General features: G+C 39.1%; 1 pseudogene across 1 annotated transcript in view; it reads right to left on the bottom strand.

Moving 5' to 3' along the window:
• LOC148884696 (uncharacterized) overlaps positions 1–23,332 on the bottom strand; it is a 234,484-nt pseudogene that overhangs the window by 205,657 nt on the left and 5,495 nt on the right. The gene's annotated exons all lie outside the window — the stretch shown is intronic.

Here is a 23,332-nt window from a genome sequence, read left to right as displayed (position 1 = left end):
ACTGATCCCACGGCAGATCATGTCCGTCGTGACCCTCTGAACCTGATCGCGTCAATTTAAAGGGATAAAAAAATTCCGATGTGTGTTTTTTTTATCCCACTAAAGTGATACCTTGGCTTACGAACTTAATTGGTTCCCAGACAGAGTGTGTAAGGCGAAAAGTGTGTATCCCAAAAATTAATTTCCCATCAGAAACTATTAAAATGAGAATAATCCGTTCCCAGGTCCCCATAAAACATAATTTTCTACTTTTCTAAGCCTTATAACTACACAAAATATACCCTATTTTATGTATAATAAATTATAATTAAAGAAATAAACTGTGCTGTATAATAAAGTCGTTTTATTTACCTTTGTGATGGTCATTGCTGGCTTGATGGAATAGAGTGGCCGGTTTCATCAGCATGAAACACTTGATGAGGAACGTAACCTTCTTCTTTCACCATCTTGAGGAATGATCCATTGTAGGTGCTTTCTCTGCGATAATTTTACCTTATTCCTCATCAATTGTTTTGTTTTGTTTAGCTAGGTTGATAGCTTTTTGCATCAAGTGTGCAGTTGGCTTGTGCGGGTTATTTGTGGAGCCTGATTGATGGAAATTTTAACCTTGCAGTCTACACTCTGCCTTGAACTATCAAAGTTGAAACAAGTCCAAATTTCTATCCATTTTGTCACTCTCTCTCTCTGTCATCTGCCTGTCTCTTTAATGTTTAAACCACTTCCCCTCGCTGCTGCGTTCTTGACAAATCACATGGCTTTAAACGATGACTGGGGGCGGGGAATAGAGGACCTAAACAAGCCGGCTACCTATTTCTTGTTAGGAGAACGGGCCCGTTCCCGAACGTCACATCACTCATTGTGGCAGCTCCGCGTGTATCCCAAAAAATAGTTCGTATGCCAAGGTAAAATTTTCATAAATTTAACGTTAGTAAACCGAAAAGTTCATAAGCCAAGCGGTTCATAAACTAGGTATCACTGTATTCAGATTGATAAATGCCCATTGGTGAAATTTGTTTCCCAATTTTGGGCCATACATATCCTCCAAGCTGATTCCCATGACAAGGTGATACAGGAAGAAAAGGTCAGAGGTGACGTGCACTCTAATTTGTAATTGAATCTCGCGTGGAAAAGTGATCAGTCATTGCCCGTGGGCTGCCATCCCGGAGGGGGGGGGGGAGAGAGAATCTGTCACCATCTTTGCAAGTGGTCGTCGTTGGGAATGCAGCGTTAGTTTCTTTTTACTGGACAAATGTTTTTGGAGTGGTGCCGTGGGGAGGGGTTGACGCAGCTCACATTGCTCTTGACATTCCCCACACGGCATTCGATGTCCAATAAATTGCTAACTTTGGCCTTTATTGTCCGTGGGTGAGCTGGCCACAAAAATAAATATATCATGTCAGTAAATTAACCATTAGTTAACTAAGTCGTGTCATTGAAAAGCATAACTGCAGTACTAATAGAGGCTGTCGCACCAATCAGTGAAATATAATAAACCAATACCACCTACATCACAGGTGTCAAAGTCAAGGCCCGCGGGCCAAATCCGGCCCGTCACATGATTTTTTTCGGCCCGCGAAAGCAAATCACACTTGTTAAATTCCATGATGATTGCTAAAATCTGAGCCAAAATTTCATATTTTTGGATGTCAACCACAATAAAAGTCATTATTCTTGACTTCAGATTTGAAAACGAGTTATTCATTAATTTGCTGCGTGCTCTATATGTAATATTTGAAGGGATTTAAACATTCTAATGGGTTCCCCAAATTCATAACGGCCCTCGAGAGGAAACCATAACTACAATGTGGCCCGCGGCAAAAAAATGACCTACATCTTTCGCAGTTACAAATTGCGTTATGATTGTAACATACTGTATCATTCGCTCAATCGCACATACCGCCATTAATTTTTTTTTTTTCCAAAATAGAAATATAAGTAAGAAAAAGTCAACACTTTGTTACACCACCCTCAAAAAAAAATTGAACAAAATACGAAAGAAATTCCCATGAAAGGCGTTTTCAGAAAAGAAAGTGTAATAGGAAAATGGTTTACTTTCATTAGACGTTAACTTTGACAATACAATATACTGTAACTTCCTTGGGAAAATGTCACTTTTATTTTGAAACTGTCCAAACATTTTTTTTTACGTCTTCAAATGACTTCAATTTTCAGACAAAGCATTCTGCGTTAGCATTGGTGCTAATAAGCATATTATATTGGATATGCATGTCAATTTACGCTAATATTTATGATTTATCATTTTTACTGACATATACTTTTTACTCTTCTAATTTTCCTGATTCTAATTTGTGCTACTCCATTGTAATACAAATGCAGTAGAAAGGTGTAATAGAAAAATGAAAATAAAATCATAGCCTTGTTATGTTTACATTCATTGGATGTTAACTTTGACATTATAATATAACTTTCTTGGGAAATATGACTATTATTTTGAAACTGTCCAAATATATATTTTTTTTCTTCTTGACATGACTTCTATATTCCGACGAAGCATTCTGCGTTAGCATTGGTGCTAATAAGCATATTATATTGGATATGCATGTCAATTTACGCTAATATTTATGATTTATCATTTTTACTGACATATACTTTTTACTCTTCTAATTTTCCTGATTCTAATTTGTGCTACTCCATTGTAATACAAATGCAGTAGAAAGGTGTAATAGAAAAATGAAAATAAAATCATAGCCTTGTTATGTTTACATTCATTGGATGTTAACTTTGACATTATAATATAACTTTCTTGGGAAATATGACTATTATTTTGAAACTGTCCAAATATATTTTTTTTTTCTTCTTGACATGACTTCTATATTCCGACGAAGCATTCTGCGTTAGCATTGGTGCTAAAAAGCACAACATATCTTATAATTTATGCTATTCCATTGTAAGACAAATAAAGTAAAAAAGTGTAATAGAAAAATGAAAATAAAATCATATCCTTGTACATGTTTACTTTCATTTGACGTTAACTTTGACATTACAATATACTGTCACTTCCTTGGGAAAATATGACCATTATTTTGAAACTGTCCAAACATTTTTTTTCTTCTTGACATGACTTCTATATTCCGACGAAGCATTCTGCGTTAGCATTGGTGCTAATACGCACAGCATTTTGGAAACGCATGTCAATTTATGCTAATATTTATGATTTATCATTTTGACTGACATATACTTTTTACTCTTCTAATTTTCCCTATGATAATTTTTGCTACGCTTTGTAAGACAAATAAAGTTTTCTCATCTTATTTCGCTCGTTCTTATAGCCTCACGGCCGTTTGCAACACGACCGAAGCTAGATTTAACGCCGCGCGGCAAATGAAGAATTTCTTTTAACGCATCGGGCCGGGCCAGCATATGCCCGATATAGGAAACCCATAGCGTCAGTGGCTCCGTATTGGCGGCGGAGGTCAAAGGCTAGAAGAGGAAGGTCAAAGGTGTTGTTCTCCTTTCTCATCACGAAGGGCATTAAACATCTTCCGCTCCGTCTCGACGCATCCAGATGGCTCGGCAGGCCCCGCGGGCAGATGTTCCGGTTTTGAAAACGCACCGCCGAGAATATCATCGTCACATCATATTTCAAAAAGGATGATGGATGCCGAATGGAGAAATTAGGAGCGACTGCATTAAGCCATTGATTTGCTACGTGTGGCTCGACTTTCACTGTCATTATTTTCAAGGAAAAACGTTATTGACATGGCAACCAAGTTTTGTTTCGGGACCGAAGGGAGGAGAATGTAAAAAGATCTGCGGCCAGGACAATAAATGATCAACTGAGATGATGACATTTGACAAAAAATGGCTATCGTTGAATGAGACGTCCGAGATTTGATTGACATTGCCACCAATCTGGATCAGATCCAGTTTGAAATGTGTTTGGCATCAAAGCTTCAGATGCTGATTCGACAAATGGATATCCATGCGTGTTGTATAATGCCCCGTAAGCGGGGGAAAAAAAGGTCATAATATACTATAATATATATCGATATCGGATATATCGATAGTCCCGGTTATATCCATACTATTTCTATGCACGTACGGAGAAAATTACATGCAAACAGGGTCGGATATATCGATAGTCCCGGTTATATCGATATTTTTTCGGACTCCCTTGAATATCGATATAACGAGACTTTACTGTAGTTGGAATTTAAGAAAAATCAAGGATAATGAAAGGAATGAACTTGCAATGGAATGGGAATAAAAAGCTTATGAGATATATATAAAACAAAAAGTTTGAAACAATTTAAATTCTTCCGAGATACAAAAAGCTCCCCAATTACGATGTTCCAAATGGTTGTTCGTAAGGTGAATTTGTTCGTAAGTTGCTTCAGTGCTATATTTTGTATGGGATGTATGTTTAAAGCTTATATAGGTAGATTTAAGGTTTATATAAGTATGTTTAAGACTTGTATAAGTAACCTGTATTGGTTTATATTGAAAAATAAACATTTAATAAAATATATGCTCTACATAGATATATACATGTACAACTGGAGAGAATACTACATATTTTAGAGAGAAAGAAGGAGAGAAAAGAGAGACACACACACACACACACACACAGAGTATGTACATGAACGTAATAAGATAAATAAAATGAAGTTCAACTTTGCAATACGAAATCTAACTTACAGTCCGAACATTTTTAGACATACGCGCAAAAATGTTCATATGTACTGTTGGTCGTAAATCGAATGTTCGTAAGTATGGGAGTGTCTTCACTTGTCACGGACAAAAGATCATAATCAATTTTTTAATCACGGCTAACTATTATTGTGCAATCCGGATATCTAGCAGGCTATCTAGCTAGCTCTTTATTAGCTATCTAGTTATCTAATTAGCAAGCGATTAGTTAGCAAAAATATGTTCATATGTACTGTTGGTCGTAAATCGAATGTCCGTAAGTATGGGAGTGTCTTCACTTGTCACGGACAAAAGATCATAATCTATTTTTTAATCACGGCTAACTATGATTGTGCTATCTGGCTATCTAGCTCGCTATCTAGCTAGCGCTTTATTTGCTATCTGTTAGCTATCTGGCTGTCTAGCTGGTGATCTAGCTATCTATCTATCAACTATCTAGTTATCTAGCTAGATAGCTATCAGTTAGCTAGCTTTCTAACTATGATTGTGCTATCTGGCTATCAAGCTCGCTATCTAGCTAGCGCTTTATTTGCTATCTGTTAGCTATCTGGCTGGTGATCTAGCTATCTATCAACTATCTAGTTATCTAGCTAGATAGCTATCAGTTAGCTAGCTTTCAAACTATTATTGTGCTATCTGGCTATCTATCTGGCTATCTAGCTAGCGCTCTATTTGTTATCTGTTAGTTATCTGGCTGTCTGGCTGGCTATCTAGCTGGCTATCTATTGGCTATCTAGTTATATAGCTAGCTAGCTATTAGTTAGGTAGCTTTTTAACTATTAATGTGCTATCTGGCTATTTTGCTGGCTATCTAGCTAGCGCTCTATTTGTTATCTGTTAGTTATCTGGCTGTCTGGCTGGCTATCTAGCTAGCTATCTCTTGGCTATCTAGTTATATAGCTAGCTAGCTATTAGTTAGGTAGCTTTTTAACTATTAATGTGCTATCTGGCTATTTTGCTGGCTATCTAGCTAGCGCTCTATTTGTTATCTGTTAGCTATCTGGCTGTCTATCTCGCTAGCTAACTAATAACTATTTAGTTATCTAGCTAGCTATTAGCTAGCTAGTATTATTATTGTGAGGACAAGCGGCGCACCACTGCAGCATGAAACCTCGCCCCTTTGTTTTCCCCTCATTATTTTTAAAGGCGGCGAAAGCCTTTTAAGGCATCCACGCAAATCAAACAAATACGTCCGTTTGAGGACTCGTGGCACCCTGCCGCCAATTTTGGCTCAGGTGGACACACAAAAAGTGTGTATCCACACACACTTATGCACACGCGCGGAAAAACTGGCCTGTCCAAAAGAACTTTGACATGAACCTGCTTCTCTCACTCAGCAAGACATAAATCAGTGTGCTCTCAGCAGCCCCGCTGGCCCCTCAGCGCCATGCTGAACCTAACTCCACGGGAATCAAACGCTCGTAACAGGATACAAAAACTAATCCAGGCCAGAGACAATCGCCGGCATACAGAGAAGGTCTGGTGGGGTGCTGATCGAAGACCGTTCCCCACGCCCACCCTACCCTACTCTCAAAACCCCCTCCTTGTCTTTGTCATGAGACCTTTGCCCCCCGGCACAGAGGCGACATGCTACTGGTCTGCTACTGAAGATGTAACTTGTCAGGTTTCTCTCCGCCCCAATACGAACACTTCACTGCCGGACTCTCCGCATGGTTCTCCCAATTAAGCTTATTCGTCAAATGCACCAAGCAAAAATGGTTTGTTATGGTCACTAAATAGTTTTTCCGACAACTTTTGGTGGATAAAAAGAAACTGATTTTCATGACATTCATGCATGACTTGGCCAGTAAAACAATCACACAAAGTTTGTCAAATTCAGAATTACTGTTAAGATCCTAAGTAATGAATCTTGTAATATTATCTGTCTATATGTGTTGATTCACCTGTTGTATTCAAGTATCTATTTCTCCCAAATTTCTAACATAAACCCATTGTTTCTTATCATTCCTCTGGCTGTGATGTCAAGTCATATGTTTTACATACGGTGTTAAAAGTACAATCACAAAACAGAAGTTACGATTTTAAATCAATCAATCAATCAATAAATAAATAAATAAATAAATAAATACATACATACATACATACATACATACATACATAAATAAATGAATAAATACATACATAAAAAATAAATGAATAAATAAATAAATAAATAAATATTTCTCTAAATAAACAAGTAATTCAATAAATAACCAAATAATAAATCCACAAACAATACATAAATACATCAATAAAGACATAAATAAAGAGGTGACTAAATAATCAAATAATAAATACATACATAAATAGATGAATAAATAGATGAATAGATGAATAAACAGATGATTAAATCAATAGTTCTCTAAATAAACATGGAATTAAATAAATAACCAAATAATAATCAAAAAATAAATACATAAAGACGTAAATAAATAGGTGATCAAATAAATAAATAAACGGATAAATAAATAAATACATACATATGTCAATAAAAATAATAGAAATAAATACATATATACATAGGTTAATGAATAACCAAATAATAAATAAATGAGTAAATAAATACAAAAACTAATAAATAGATGAATAAATGAATAAATTAATAAATACGTGCATACATACATAAATACACAAGTACACGAATGAATAAATAAATACATAAATACATAAATAAATAATTTCATAGTGTACGGTGCAAAAGACAATATTTTCAAATTACTTTGTTGAACAAGAGAATACGGGGCACAAGAATTTGGATTGCTTTAATCTGGTATCTTTTGAATCTTTATTCTCTGATAAAAGTATACCAGCCATCCGTTGGACTGCATAATAGAAATGGAGGAGGAAAAAAAGGTTTTTAAGGGTCTTTTTTTTTGGGGGGGAGGGGGTGGGGACAAAGGGATTATTCATCACGGGATGTTACAGGACCTACTAAAAAGTGTTCATGTCCGCCCACGGTAAACGATCCAGCAGCTTCCCGCTCGGCTCGGGTCCTTCTCCCTGTAGCGCATCCATCCCAGACTCCATCTCACACCGCTTGTCAAATACACACACAGATATATGCGCGCACACACATGTACACACAGACCCCACCCCTTCCATGCAAAGCAGTGTTGCTGGAATGCCTCTATACTCTGCTGGCCTGATAGAGTGGCCACTGTTTCACTGCGATAACATCAGGCACCAGGGCCTGCACAGCCACGGGGCTCCGAGACACACTTTTATGACTTAAGTGTCTGGGACACATATCTGTAGCCATCAGCTCCTCTGTACACCCTCATCCGCATACTTGCGCACACGCACCGCTGCGCACGCACTGCCACCCGCAAAGCATGCAAATGGACGCAGCAACGGACAAACAAACGGCTCTTTGTTGAACAAGCGAGCGGAAATGAAATCAACTTGTCGTTGGTTTGTGACACAGCCTTGTGTTATTATCTCCCTGAGGGCAAAATTGAACCACACCCTCGCTGTCGCCGTCATGCTTAAAACTGAGGCGAAAGGTGACGCCGGATAAAACAACTTCCTCCATGTCAAAAGGAGAAATTCACACCATAATCCAACTAATGACAAATCAACACTAAAGACATTGCAAGTGAGGACTATTTCTGGTATATTGAATGTAGATATACAGTTATAGACTTTCTCGCGCAAATTATATATATATATATATATATATATATATATATATATATATACATATACGCAGTAAAGTCTCGTTATATCGATATTGGATATATCGATAGTCCCGGTTATATCGATACTATTTCTTTGCACGCACAGAGAAAATTACATACAAACAGGGTCGGATATATCGATAGTCCCGGTTATATCGATATTTTTTCGGACTCTATATATATATATATATATATATATATATATATGGCATATTTAAAAAAAAAAAAAGATTACTCTCGGATTAAAAAAATTGAATAATAAAATAAAAACTATTAATAATATGTATTTATTTACTGGTATTTATTTATTGTTAGTTATTTATGTATTTATTCATTAGTTATTTAGTATGTATTTGTTATTTGTTCATTCATTTATTTATGTATTTATTTATTTGTGTCATCAGGTACGGATGTATTGATGTATTTATTTATTTGTTATTTATATATGTATTTATTTGTTTATTTATTTATTTGTTTATGTATTTATTTGTTTATGTATTTGTTCATTCATTTATTTATGTATGGATGTATTTATGTATTTCTTGATGCATGTATTTCCTTATCAATGTATATTTGTTTATTTGTGTATTTATTTGTGTATTTATTTACACATGTATTTATTTATTTATTCATTTACTTTGCATATTTATGTATTTATTTTGCATATTTATGTATTTATTCATTTATTTAAATATGTGAATATTTATTTATTTATTTGTTTATTTATGTGATTAATAAATACATCTTCACATATTTAAATAAATAAATCCATAAATTAAAAAATAAATATGCGAAGATGTATTTATTTATTTATTTACCTATTTATAGTTGCATACTTTAGTATTCATGCATTTATTTATGTATGCATTTTTATTTATGAATTATTTTTATTTTATTTATTTGTGCGCTTATTTATCTATTTGTTTATTGACTAAACGTTTTTTTTATTTATTTATTGATGTTTTTAGTTATGTGTTTGTTCGTTTATTTATTTATTGTTGTTTTTTTTAACTGACCTACATCTCAGGGTGTGTATTTTTTCACATTTTACTTCATGCATGCATAAATCATCAGACATTTTTTAACATATTTGTTTTCTACTTCTATCAGTCTTTTATCTACAAGAATGTGTATTTAATTTGTGGATATAATAATGTGGATTAATACTTTTTTATTTTTACACAGTTAAGTTCTTTTATTACTTGAGTTCAGGGTGTTATTTATTTATTTATTTATTAATATTTACATTTATTTTCTGATTCGCTGCGACTGTTTACCCTCTTCATTTGGTTAGCAACGGCGGCGTTAAAATGGGCCGAGTGTTTCTCATGCGCGCGTGAACAATAGCATCAATGAAGTGAGATAATTACAATGACTAGGCGCGACAAAAGGAAGTGTTTATTTGGGTGAAGTACATGACACACCTGGCAACTCATTCAAGCACGGCGGGGCGTGTGCGCTCGTGATGGGAAAAGAGGAAGTGACTTGACGATAATATTACACTTTCATTGTGCAAGATTATCTCACCTTAAGATTCAAAATGTCTTTATGCTTTTTTTCTCTTTAGTTAGCATATCGCTTTTTAATGGCGTCACTCTTGGCTCTAAGACATTTTGGAGAGGAAAAAAAAAGGTGGGAAAGATGATTAATCCGCAGCCGTTTGCTTTTTGCGAAACATACAAGCCTTTTTTTGCGTTGTCGGAGCGATGACGGTAGGGCGTCGTTTGATGTGGATGGCTGGCGGCGGTGATGTGTCAGTTTTGTTTTTGATTCATGACGGCCAAACACATTCGTAACATTTTAGTAGTGAAGGGCCCTTAGGGACTGCAAAGCCTTCTCTGCTGGCCTAAAAATATCTGAATCAGAGGCTAATGTTAATTATATTTTATATATGAATTTACCCTGTTGTGTTGCTTCCAGATGTGTGTTTTTATATTTAAGCATTTAACCAATCGCATTTCAGACATCATTTGTTACCAGGGTCAGAAATCACCTGGACGCCTTCACAATCAATTCTGCAGGCTCTAGAGCATAAAAACCAAAGCTTTCTATCTATTTGAGTTAATTCCGGGTTGAGTGAACGCTGGCGCGTGTGGCTGCCGCTGCTCACCCACTGAAAAAAACTGATCCTGTGACTGTAAAGTAACCTTGAGATTTTTGATAGGCGCTTAGAAATCAAACGTATTATTATTATTATTATTATTATTATTATTATTATTATTATTGTTATTATTATTGTTTTGTACACCCGCCCTCATTTCAAGCTCATATAACTCCAGACCCATAGAATTTAGGAATTAAAGATGGTTTTCTTATTAAGGAACAGAGTTTTTTAAGGCCTTATTGACTGTTTATGTAATCCCAAAACTCAATACAGTAAAGTCTCGTTATATCGATATCGGATATATCGATAGTCCCGGTTATATCGATACTATTTCTATGCACGCATAGAGAAAATTACATGCAAACAGGGTCGGATATATCGATAGTCCCGGTTATATCGCTATTTTTTCGGACTCCCTTGAATATCGATATAACGAGACTTTACTGTATTCTGTGGGTCCTGGAATTCGAGTGACAATGACAAAAACCCTGGCACTGGAGTGGACACATTTTTTTGCACATCGTCTGGCAGTGAGTGAGTTAATGGACCCAAACCATCAGGGTTATCGATGTGAGTAGTGTTTTATTCCTATTTTAAATCAAAAGCTGCAGTCTTGATGGACAGCAGCACTTCACTTGTGCCTCACTGACGGTCAAACAAAAAGGACAATTGAGATGAGTTTCTCAGGGGAGCGAAGATAATAAAATCAGCGCGTGTGTCGCAAGTGGGAGCCATATTTGATGCTCTAACAAAATGAAGGTCTTTGGCGGTCTTTTTTTAGCTAAAGCAAGCACATTTCTTTGAAGCACAGCCACCTTGGCTGCAGAACCATTCAGCAAGTGCATTACGGAGCGCCGTCCCAATTGTACTCTCTCTTGTTAAATAGCATCCCAACAGACCTTTTGATTGTATGTTTTTTCTTTTCTTTTTAACTTCTTTTACCCCGGCGTTGCTGCTTCTACTCTTCCTCCCCTGCCGATCGGATTAGGATCGATTGTAGCGTAGCGGAGCCGAGGGGGGCCCAGACGCGAGGGGGGCCCCGGGACAACGCCGCGGCGCGATTGTCCTCCTCCAGCCCCGCCTCGGAGACTATTCAGGCGGCTAAATAGAATGATTTGCCCTTCCATGTCAAATTTCCTCCGAGACAAGGATTGTCAATACCAATTAGATTGTCTGCAGTTGCCTTAGTTACGCACCACCAACCTCCTCCACTCTCTCTCCTTTAACATCTCAATCCCATCTTTTTTTTTTGAGAAGCAGAGTGGTGGTCTCGGCACCAAGCCTTTAGCCTCAAATCAGTTTTATGACTGGCGCTAGGCAGACATTAAGCTAACTCCATTAGCCTCTCGGACGGAGATGGCCTGAGGGGATACCGCGGGGTTGGTGATGGCACTGAGTAGGTGCTCGGTGAAAGGGTGAAGAGGCGGGGGAAACCGGTCTCAACACACACGGTCTTTTGGAATCTCCTTAAAGGTCACTGTCTGCTGGTCGGAGGAGGCCAAAAGCCCAACGGAGCGAGAACGTAAACAAGGAGAAGGAGAAGAGAGCAGAAAATGGATTAACGAACAAATGTAATTAGGAGGGAAGGGAGAGACTGGGAGAGAGAGGACTGTCTCCACTTAAAATGGTGGCTCCTGCAGGCGCTTAAGTGCAAACATGACAAACAGATGTGGCCATGGCTGGCCAGACACAAGACTGAGGGCGCGAGCGTTTGTATACAAGCGCGCCGACGCGCACTTTCGGCGACCTGGTTTCTCTGCAGTGGCTTTAACGGTACTTCAAGCAATGATAATACAGCTTGGTTACGGTTTGGAAATCTGAATGGTCAGTTGGGGAGAATACATTTAACAAAATCACCTGAAAATGGGCACTGTGATCTGGTTGCCAGCCAACGCAGGGTAGATTTACATATAAAGTGCACAATAAATTAACGAATAACGGCTTAAAGGACAACCGACATCACTTTATTGTTTCCTGACATCAGAAAAACACCCAAAACACGCAGTATGATATTTTTTGTCAAATGCAAAGCACCAATAAAAATGACTTAAAGTGTCCAAAATCTGCAAAAAAAATGAACCTGGAAGTGGAGGAGAAGGACGTCTTGCCTTGCTGGTAAATCAAAACAATGGCTTCAGATTTGGAGAATATGCTTTGTTGTCACTCATCCAGTTATGAATATTATTCAAATAGTTCTGAAGAGGAAAGCATACATGTTTGCAATCGATTAAAGAATTTATTCCGTGCCATTTTGAGGCAATACGGGGGTAAATGTAGCACTAAAAAAGAGGCAGAAGAGGGCGATAAAGCTCCGTGTAAGGAATTACTCAGCCTGTGGAAACGGGCTGATTAATTCCTTATACGGAGCTTTGTCGCCATTTTCTGCCTCTTTTTGGTGCAACACGAAATTTTCAGAGCAAACAAGTACAGCAAAATGCATTGACTTAATGGAAGGACTGTTACAATGTGTCCTATTTTCGGTCAGGGGCGTTCCTTCAGTGACGTAACGTGAGGACTCGTCACTAACTCAAAAACAAGACTTCCGGAATATTCAGTGCGAGTCTTAAAAGGTAAAATATAGCTATATGCGGTGGAATCTTTGTAAAATACGATCAGTAGAAGTTATTTGAAGCCATTTTACAAATTATGTACACAACTTGTCCGAAGATGTCGGTTGTCCTTTAAGTCAAGTATATTGACTGTGATTGTGTTTTACATAGGGTAATTTGAAATTTTGGTTGGGACTATAGCAATCATCATAGCACTTGACATGCTTGATTTGCTTTCACGCGTCGAATAAAATGATGTGACGGGCCAGATTTGGCCCCCGGGCCTTGACTTTGACACACGTGATATACTGTAGACAAACGATCATTTTAAGGACAATTTCAAGTGTTCAATCAGTCTGTCATGCATGTTTTTGGAATGTGGGAAGGGAAATGGAGGACCCGGAGAAAACATACAGGAATCGAACCTTGCACCTCTGCACTGTGAGGCTAATGTGCTAACTATTGCTAATGGTAAAATAAAATAAAATAAAATCCACCTATCCTAGTTTAAAGGGAATAATGACACCAAATGATGACGTCACATCCACCAACATAGACAAGAGAAGTATATGATGATGTAAATATGCTGGAGCGCAGAACATATTTCAATCCAAACAGGAAATTGAAGAATTTCCTCAGTTCCTTCTGAAAATCGAATCGGCTGGTTTTATTCATGAGAAAGAGTGAAAGTCAGCCAAAAACCTTTGCACAGCGGATCGAGAAGCGCTCAACTCATTCACTAACTTATTAGGGAATTGAAATTACAACGTAGAGCATTTTTTCATTATTTTATATATATTTTATAGATATACAGTGAGACCTCAACTTACGAACTTAATTGGTTCCCAGACAGAGTGTGTATGGCGAAAAGTGTGTATCTCGAAAAAAAAAATTCCCATAGGAAACCATTAAAATGGGAATAATCCGTTCCCGGCTTTCCATAAAATATACTTTTCAACTAAATAAGCCTTAAAACTACACACAACATACCTCATTCTATGTATAATAAATATGCTATTGTATTGTAATGAAAGAAATACACTGCATTGTATCAGAAAGTCACTTTATTTACATTTGTGATGGTCATTTATGGCTTGATGGAATGGCGTTGGAGGTCGAAGATCAAAGGGAATTGCTGTTTGGAAAGAGAGGCGCATTACATGAGGACTGTAATTAAAGAAATAAACGGTGCTGTCAAATAAAGTTTTATTTACCCTTTTGATGGCCGTTGATGGCTTATGGAAGGAGAGTCACCGTCCATAAGGACTGTTGGTAACTTAACCTCTGGTGCTGTTCGGTCATGTGCTTCCGCCAAAGATCACTCCGCCAGCCGTAGTGGGTGTGTATTATGAAAATAGTGCTTATTATAAGGTTTAATTTGCATAAATTTGATGTTTGTAAGACGAAAAGTTTGTAAGTTGAGGTCTCACTGTATATGTTATGTTAACATTATTTTATACAGAATATATTACTTTATATTTAATTACCTTTGGTCGCAGGTGACCCCATTGCACCCAAAGTAATTTGCCCTTTTACGAACAAAAGAGTAAATTAATTACAACTTGATTTACTGCCCTGGCTCTTGATAGACATCAAATATATGAGCGGCGTGCTCGGTGGGGCTATAACGTTTCCGTTTACCTTGTGGTTCTCTATCGGGAACATGAAACCGTCCACATTCTTTTCCAAGTTTATGACCAAATGCCTAATTAGTTTCTACAATTGGCGAAAATCAATCGCTTCCCAGAAAGCCTCAGAAGAAAGACACGTTAGCACACTTGTCTGCCTTCGGGGGAACTACAGGAACAATACACGCGGAAGGAATCGTGCAAGAACATGAAATGAAGTAAAATGTGAGGGAGCGGCGAGAGACAAAAAAAAACGACGCTTGCAAAAATTGATTTCCGTGCCAGTTGGATCGAGTCAGTTTATTTTATATTTTGGGAAATTCAATTCTAGGCTACGCAGGAGGTGCCGATCAATGTCGGCGGATCGTTCCCGACTCGTCAAAAGTCGTCATCGGCCATTTTCATTCCATTCTGGCATGCAACCCGCATTTCAGAGTTGACTTAACCTCCCTGTGACACTCGTTTGCAGATGCTTTGAAATGGTTGTAAAAAGAATAGTTTCTGCATGATGGCGTCTGCGATTAGGCGGCACATCTGCAGCGGCAACAAACACACCCCTGTAACAGGCCCTTCCAATTTCAGAGGTTGGTGTTGGTTGGCAGCCAAGGCAAACATTTCCCGTGAATAATTGCATGAGATTGATTTCAAGTCGGGCCGATTAGACGAGCTTTTGCTACGTGAGGTAACAAAAGAGGCACGGCGTCATGAAGAAATGGCAGGAGGAAGTGGACAAGATGCAGGAAAAAGATAAACAGGAAGCGGAGGAGTGACTTTGACAAGCACCAGGATTCTATAACCAGTTGGACCGCAAGCCTTTAAAAGGTGCACTTTTTTGCTCGCCGCTGACGACGGTAACTTGCGTCCTCGTCTAGAAAACTCAATCACTCGTCGGTCAAACGGGCAAAACAAACGTTCACGCTCTCAACTTAGTGCATCTCATTAGCTCCATTCCAATGATTTGACTTTTACGCTCTCGGGTTTTCCCTCCTTCTGTGCTGAATAAGCTTCCAGAAAGTGACCATTAAATCTAAGTGGAGGGGAACGTCAATATTAACATGGACAAGATTTACTTGTGTGGCAGGCCGTCCCCTCCCCCACCCCCACAAACACCCACACACACACACACACACACAGACCCCATGCGGTGACATCATCACAGACGCTAAACAAATTGCAATTGTTGGAATGGAAGTATGCAGCTTTTTATTTGTCTCTGCGTCCGTTTGGATTGCAGCTAAACCCGACTTGATTTGATGGCGGGAGGCCGGGGCCACCCTGGACTGGTCGGCAGCCATTGGAAAGGCGCCATTTTATCATTGTATGTGATAGAACGATTTCATATGCACATCTTTAAACATCCAATGTTACTTATTTTCTACTCGTTTGTACTTGTCTAGTTTCGTCTAAGTTGTTACGAGATACAGTAAAGTCTCGTTATATCGATATTCAAGGGAGTCGGAAAAAATATCGATATAACCGGGACTATCGATATATCCGACCCTGTTTGCATGTAATTTTCTCCGTGCGTGCATAGAAATAGTATCGATATAACCGGGACTATCGATATATCCGATATCGATATAACGAGACTTTACTGTATATCGATAGTTATATGTGTGTGTGTGTGTGGGGGTGTGTGTGTGTGTGCGGGTGTGTGTGTGTGTGTGTAGTTTATAACCTTTATAACCTTATAACCTTACATATTTGTAGTGTATACTCAACCATTCTTATTTCAGTCTGATATCAGGATTTCATTGAACTAAGCGCAAGTGGACCCTATAAATACTGCTCAGTGCTAATTTATTCGTTCACCAAATGAGTAGAAAATAGGTAACATTGGATGTTTAAGGATGTGCATATAAAATCCTTCTATCAGTACAACAAACAAAAAAAAACATATTTGGAAACCTGATTTGGAATGGTATGAAAGATATGGATTGATGTGAAATGATTTATGGCTGGATGGATGCATACTTGAGGAGCCCGCCATGTCCCAGCTTAGAATTGAAGTTGATTTACGTGGGACAGGCGATGTAAGACAGTCTCTTTTGCGTTTGTTTTCAACATTTAGCTTGCACCAGACGTGCACATTTCACCATGACGTCCCTGATCCACTGGCAAAAAGAATGCTTTGATATTCTCCACTTTCATCTAGAACTGCTTCATACAACAAAGAGGGTGCAGAAAAACTGCTTCAGATTGAATGACTGTTTTTGTGTAGTGGCACATTATGTGTTATTGTTGTTGTTGTTGTTGTTTTGACTTCAAGATTGCGCCGCGAGAGTGGCTGCCTTCACAGCAGCTCCTCTATTTTGTTTTTCTACTTCTTCCTTTCCTTTCCTCTTACGTTCATCACTTTGCTGCTGTGAAATGTAAATTTCTCCAGTGCGAGACTAATAAAGGCTAATCCAATGCAAAAAAATACAAATACAAAAATAAAAATAAACATGAATAATAATAACACCAATAATAAAAATAATAATAATAATAATAATAATAATAATGTTACCAGTGGGAATTGCAGAATTAAATGACACATAATGTTACTAGAATGATACTGAAATATAAAGGAATGATACCAAATCGTATGGAATGATATTTGGTGATAAAAATGGTATGATACTGAAGGATACAGAATGATGTGGACTAACTATATGAGACTGAATAATATTGAATGTGGCCAAATATTTGTGGAAAATCGTTGTACTAAATTCATCCTGTCTACTTGATAACTAATGTTAAGCTGACAGGTAGGTCACGCCCTCATAGCAACACCAGCTGAAAATGGCGCGTCACAGCAACATCCGTGACACTCTGACGAAGGCGGAAGTAGTCGCCGAAACATGTCAGGTATTTGAACACCGACAATACACTGTCTGTAAGTAAGGAATCTGCTTAACATTATTTGTGGAAAATGTCTAATATGTTGGGTGGAAAAATACAGTGATACTAAGTATACAGTGATACAGAAATGATACTGAACAATATGATATCCCTAGAGAAAAATGTTACTGGTTAAAATTTGGCAATATTGGTGAAAATGTAAAATACTTGAATGATATGTAACGATGTAAAGACACATTACAGACTACGATAACTATTAAAAAAAAAAAATACGGTAGTTTAAGAGATTAAAGGCTGCTTTGCGACATACGCTCATCTTTAAAGTCACACTCCCCGGCCTTTTCTCCATTATCACCGCAATTAGACGCCGCGTAATGAAAAAAGCATGTGAGCGCGCATACTCCATAAAATCCTACTTTCAGCACCTCTGAAATTAGAACTTAAGTCGCCCCAGAGGAGCTATTAGGCGACAAATCCCCGCCATTGACCAAGTTCTGCCCTCATGACTGAAGCCTCTCGCCCTCCCCCCAACCTCTTTGAAGTTCATCGTCGCGGCAACCGCAGCATCACATCCTCTCTCGCTCCCAAAAGTGCAAACTACCGAGTACACCAGGGGAAAAAAAAAAGCAAGTTTGCGGCAAGGGAAAATCGGAAGGAGCCAGATGTCTGCGTCCCGTGCAAACTTGTGTAGACATGCGCACGCCGTGGGCTTGCATTAATGATGCTGAGGATCCATCTTAAAGAAGGGTGGGGGGAGGGCGGGGGCGACATAGGTTGCGGCCATGTACACACGCACAAAGTCACATGTGCTTGCAATAAGTTGGCCTTTGCCGCTCTGATCCAACAAACAGATGCAAGCAGACCAATGTTCTGTTTTTGTGCCGAAATGGGGATTTTTCATATGCGTGGAGAAAACATTCGAATTGGGATTCTATCAAAAATGTCTCGATATGGAAATTTAGAGCTTGACTTTTAAGTAACGCACAGGTGTCAAAGTCAAGGCCCGCGGGCCAAATCCGGCCCGCCACATCATTTTTTTCGGCCCGCGAAATCAAATCAAACTTGTTAAATTCCATGATGATTGCTAAAATCTGAGACAAAATTTCATATTTTTGGATGGTAACCACAATAAAAGTCATTATTCTTGACTTCAAATTTGAAAACGAGTTATTCATTAATTTGCTGTGTGCTCTATATGTAATATTTGAAGGGATTTAAACATTCTAATGGCTTCCCCAAATTCATAACGGCCCTCGAGAGGAAACCATAACTACAATGTGGCCCGCGGCAAAAAAATGACTTTGACACCCCTGAAGTAACGGTACGAGTGGAGAAACTAAGGCAACAGGCACGCGATCGCCCCCCCCCCCAAAAAAAAAAAAAAAAATCATCAAAACTGCAAAGCTGATTCTTTTTGAAAAAATCCATCATTTTTCTTTACTTGAATAATTTAACTCCTACTTTGGCTCGTAAAATTGGTCATGATATTTTTATAGGCATTCATTAGTCTCATTTAAAATGTAAACTTCCATTTGAGTTAAGAAGTAAAAGTCATTGTGTTCGTGCTGCACAAATTGTGGCAGATTTTTTTTAATTGGGGGGGGGGGGGTCTTTAACTTTTGGTGGAAATTAAATATTTACGTAAATCAAAAATCTAAAACTTGGGTCTATTGTCCGGAGTGTGCGTGAGCAACATATACAGTAAAGTCTCATTATATCGATATTCAAGGGAGTCGGAAAAAATATCGATATAACCGGGACTATCGATATATCCGACCCTGTTTGCATGTAATTTTCTCCGTGCGTGCATAGAAATAGTATCGATATAACCGGGACTATCGATATATCCGACCCTGTTTGCATGTAATTTTCTCCGTGCGTGCATAGAAATAGTATCGATATAACCGGGACTATCGATATATCCGATATCGATATAACGAGACTTTACTGTATATATATTCAGAAGCAAAAATCATGCTAATGCTATAAAACGGCTCACGTTGATTAGCATGATCCAAACGACGATATTCGCGAAGCATATTCCGTCTGCTCCTCGGAAATAACGGATATTTAAAACGGCAAAACGTTCTCCCGCACTGTGTTATTACAGTAACGGGTGTCTTCTTCTTGTTCTTAATTATGCTGTAACTCTTCCGGGAAGCTTCTGTACTGCCCGGCTTAATGTGGTACAACACGACAGACGACTCTAAATTTGGATGTGGTTCTCCAGTAATTGAAGAGCATGACTTTGGGTCTGAAAATCCCACCAAAATTTCCATGCGGAAGAGCCTTGTTGGTGACAAGTTGGGCGAGTGGAAAGGACAGTTTGTTTCACTACATCACTTCTGGGGGAAAAAAAAGGACGTTGTCAAATGTGTCACGGGTGAAGAAATGATAGCTCGGAGGAGGCGGAATGGAGAGATAACGAAAAAGAAGCGCAACGAAAGGCGCACAAGGGCGAATAAAAATGTCAAGATTGCGCGGAATGCTCGCGAGTGAACTGCGGATGAACCCCTGAACCCTAATCGACACCTGACAGACAACGTTATTTGCAACCGCAAGCTAGCAGCCGGCGCGTTGGAATTCCACATTGAGATGAAGAAGAACAAAGGCCGTGAAAATAAATAAAAGCACGTTTAAAAAAAAACAAAAGTAAATATTTCCGCCATGGGAAAAAGACTCTGTGGGAATAGTCCACACACCCCCCCCCCCCCCTCCGATAATTGCGGTACATTTAATACGTTAACATCCTGTGCCGCATTACCTCAAACATACATTGAGGTCGGGCGGGAGTGTGTGTGTGGAAACTTCACAGTCAATCAGTGGCGTTTAAAGGGGTGGGAGGGGGGGTTAGGGCGCCAACCGCTTAAACCGGGAAAGTACTCGTGTGTTTTGTACTTAATATTAAACATTTTCCACAAACATTTGGCAACATTCCGTATTATTCAGTCTTATAGAGTTAGTCCGTATCATTCCGTATCGGTCAGTATCATTCCATATTTATCACCAAATATCATTTCACATGATTCTGTATCATCAAATATCAATCGGTATCATTCTAGTATCATGTTGTATCATTTAATTATGCAATAATTAATTATTATAATTAATTATTAATAATGCAATTCCTACCAGCAAGTGGGCCTCCCTCTCCCGGCAAATTGGCGTTTTCGTGTTTATTATGTTTGTTAAAGTCATTATAAGTGTCTTGCACGCTGGGTCCTATGTGTGCTGTATGTCATGCATATTAGCATATTTGACAGTAAAGCTGACTTTGACTAGTGGGACGTTGGACCAGCAGACATTTTGGGACTTGCGCCGAACTTGGCGCGATTCACGGACCAGAAAACGATCAACTTCCTGTCGTTTTTTTTAGTGTAAAAAGCGGGCGATCCATTTGCGACATAGATTGAGCACGTGTTTTAACACCTTTTGTGTTGTTGTCCCACGGTTGTCGGCGCGCTATCTGACAGCTGTCATCGCCTTTTCTAAACGCCGAGAGTACAAAGGGGGCGTGGGAAGGTGTGGGGGGAGCCAACGACGACCGCAGAGCGTTGCCGTCGGAAGAGCGTTCAAGCCGCCAAATGCCATGTTTGTTTTGCTATGCGACGCTCCTCCCTCGACCTCCATTCACTTTCCCCTCACTCCCAACCCCCCCCCCCCCCCCCCATTTCAACTTCCTCTGCATGTCGACTCATTTCCTCCTCTTTTTTCTTCTTCTTCTGCGACGACCACAGAGGGTCGTGTGCATTCCTGCCGGGAGGGGCGGAGGTGTCTGCGATTGGACCTCGATAAGGACCAGGCCTCCTGCTTTCTAAAAAAACAAAACGGGTGCGCTACCAGCTGCCACTTAGATTGTCCGTCGCAGCGGTGTCTTTTTTGCAAGCGGAGTAAAAAAAAAAAAAGTGACCATGTAAGTCCAGCAGGAGGTCCAAAAGGGGTCTGCTAACATCAGAACAAGAGTGAGGAAGCGGGGTCAAGGGGGTGGTGGAGAATGTAGGCCAAAATGAGCTTGGAATATGATCCACGGGCTGGAAAGAGTCAAACGTTTCTTGGCGTGCGCGTGAGATAACATGAGGGGGGGGGGGGTCTTTCTCTCACACATACACACAAAATTCCACTAATCACTCACAAAGAATTGGCAACATTTAAAGGGGGATTTCTCCCCCATTTTGTAAGCCCCCCAACTGGTATTTTTGTAACATGCTTCCTGGCATATAGCGCTCGACACCAGGCATGGGGTGCGCCATTTTTGTTTTTTTTTTAATGGAGCCTGAAAGGGCAAAGTGGAGTTTATGCAGAACACTGCGGGCAGCATGTCACGACCGAGACGCTCACACAATAGTCGCTACGGCGATTCTTTTTGTGGGGGCTTTTAGACACGTGTGTCAAAAAAAAAGGGGACGCTCAGCATGCTAGGCTAACTGCATTGTTGAAGTGACAATAGGGATTTCGGGGATATTAGTTGGTTGAATGGAGCAGCGATTTGACCGGACGGTTTGTTAACATTGATATTTAATGCTAGTTTGTCATTTATTTGTCATTGGAGAACCCCCGATCTTTTTATTTCTAAATAAACAATCAAACCTCGGTTTTCAAACATCTCGAATCTTGAATTTTATATGGTTCAGTTTACAACCGAAAATGGGTTCTCGACCAAACTGAGCATACGCATCAACAGGCTACTACGATGTGCAAAAATGTGTCCACTCCAGTGCCAGGGTTTTTGTCATTTTCACTCAAAATGCAGAACCCACAGAATATTGAGTTTTAGGACTACATACACATTCATTTTAGCATAAGAAACCTTAGAATTTCTTCTTTTACCAGAAAAAAAAATTGTTAATTCCTAAGTTATATTGGTCTTGAGTTATCTGAGCTTGAAATTGAGGAAGCTGTACAAAATAATCATAATAACAATAATAATAATAGTACATTATATTTTAAGCGCCTTTCAAAGCTCTCAGGGACACACATAGGTACTATAATAAATAAAATACAATCACAAAATAGAATACAATAAATAAAATGCAGTTATAAATAGAAACAAGAGAAAGAGCAACACAGAAAATGCCATTTTAAATAGGTGGCTTTTGAGATGGGATTTGAAGGAGGGAAGAGCAGCTGAAAGCTCTGTCCCCCATTGTGCTGAGACGGGCAGGGGGGGGGGGCAATGCAATGCATATTTATTTTTTTCATATTGATTGATTCAGGTGAAGCTCTAACAAACCGCTAAGGGAAAAACATTGCCAGAGGTCTGACCAGCACTTTTTTGGCAGCCTCCAAGTGAGAAAAAACCAAAACCCGAACAAATTCGGGAATGGCGGCCAACATCGCACACTTCAATTCCTGAATAAATTCGGGAATGGCAGCGAATGAGTTAATTGGCCCCAAAAAACATAACGCTGCAGAAATGAAAACCCCGCCTGGATTGGCGTTTTCGTGTTTATTATGTTTGTTAAAGTCATTATAAGTGCCTTACACGCTGGGTCCGAATCTGCGCTGTATGTCATGCATATTAGCATATTTGACAATAAAGCTGACTTTGACTTTGAACGAGATACGTTGCGACGCGACCCTGAAACGACAACACCAGCGTCCGTCCGTTTTCACCCTTGCTCACGTTGACATTGTGGGATGGATTAAAGTCAAGGAGAGCTGTCCTAAAAAAAATTGCATGTGTGACTGGTGAGTGGAAAAAGGAAATCCACGCTTCCTTTCCCGCCAAACGACAACCAGCTGCCGCGCAAAGCCCTTTGAAGTGCACTCCATCACATGACTTCATCGCATCCCTAACTATTAATCAAAAGCGTTTGGGATTAGCGCGAGGGGAGCAGAAGAAGGAGGGCTCTTAACGCA

Source organism: Hippocampus bargibanti, linkage group LG18 (assembly GCF_051943395.1).
Source record: "Hippocampus bargibanti isolate YZ-2025 linkage group LG18, ASM5194339v1, whole genome shotgun sequence".
Taxonomy (NCBI): Eukaryota; Metazoa; Chordata; class Actinopteri; order Syngnathiformes; family Syngnathidae; genus Hippocampus; species Hippocampus bargibanti.
Note: the sequence above shows the minus strand (reverse complement) of the source record. Positions and strands in the feature narration are given on the sequence as shown.